Source organism: Echinops telfairi, unplaced genomic scaffold (assembly GCF_000313985.2).
Source record: "Echinops telfairi isolate 266 unplaced genomic scaffold, ASM31398v2 ScPeMD7_7466;HRSCAF=8504, whole genome shotgun sequence".
Lineage (NCBI taxonomy): Eukaryota > Metazoa > Chordata > Mammalia > Afrosoricida > Tenrecidae > Echinops > Echinops telfairi.
In genome coordinates this window covers 2,386,252-2,387,463 of record NW_022111366.1, presented here as the reverse complement: position 1 = coordinate 2,387,463, position 1,212 = coordinate 2,386,252, and positions in this window count along the sequence as shown.

Sequence of the window (1,212 nt, the reverse complement as noted above, 5' to 3'; positions counted from 1 at the left end):
CAGTTTTTTTAAATCACTAGGGGGAACTCCTCAGAATCTCACTTTCAACAGTGATGGAGTGTTCTCAAAGCCTCAAAGTCCTAAAATCCTTTTAAAATCATGAAGTAAGAACTTCACTGTCAAGCTGACTGAGTGCGGGAGGGTGGGGGGTTGTGGGGAGGCATTATCTTGTGATGGATCTGAAAATGAATCCTTGCAAAACAGCCTTCGTTGCATGCAGACATAGCCTCTCATTTGATCCTCGTAGCTAGGCTACACTGCCGCCACCATTAACTTATCTACAGATGAACAAATGAAAGTTCTTGGAGATTAAGTAATTTTCCCAAAGTTTCACAGAAGTATGATTTGTACCCGAGACTGGCTGACACCAAGCCAATGTTCTTTACCATAAGGAAAGAAAGAAAATACACAATTCAAACCCAACAAAACAGCCACAGAAAAGCATGACCCATACCTTTAGAGCTATGCTTGTACTTGTGGCCAAGTTAAGAGCTGGCAGATGAAACCCAATTTTAAGAGAAACCCTTGTGCCCTCAGCTGCAGGTAGCATTACCTGTGTAGTCTCCGTGAGTCGATGGACCCTGTCTTCGTCTTGAGTGGTCTAATTCAAAGTTTCTGGGGCTCTTATATCTTCTTGCCTCGGGAATCATCTGACCTTTCTTCTAATCGTAGAACAATAATACTGTTTACCCATAAAAATCCATCCATAAATGTCTTATCTACAGCTGTGAAAAATAAACCGTATGTTAGATGGCTTGGGAATGCATATCAGTTGTGTTTGAAACACTCCAGAGATGTATCCCGCCCTGTTTGCAAACAGAATCTTTTCTTTAGAACCCATACTGTCAAAGCTGTCCATTTTATAGCATATCATTTCTCTATCTCCTTTCTAATCCTTTTGCGTTGTTTCAGAACTTCCTCCTTTCTTCATTGGAAGCTGCCCCATAGCCGCAGTGAAGAATCGCTCTGCTTCTCTCTTTGCAGAAAAGGACTTGCCATCAGGGTCAGTCAAAGCCGACCAGCTGCAGGAGCACATACAGACTCTGGAGCACATACAGACTCTGGAGCACATACAGACTCTGGAGCACATACAGACTCTGGAGCACATACAGACTCTGGAGCACATACAGACTCTGCTTCCCGGAGCATCAGCCCCTCCCCACCCGGCATGCCTTAGGTTCCTAAACTCTCTTCTAGGGGACTCAAAAAATT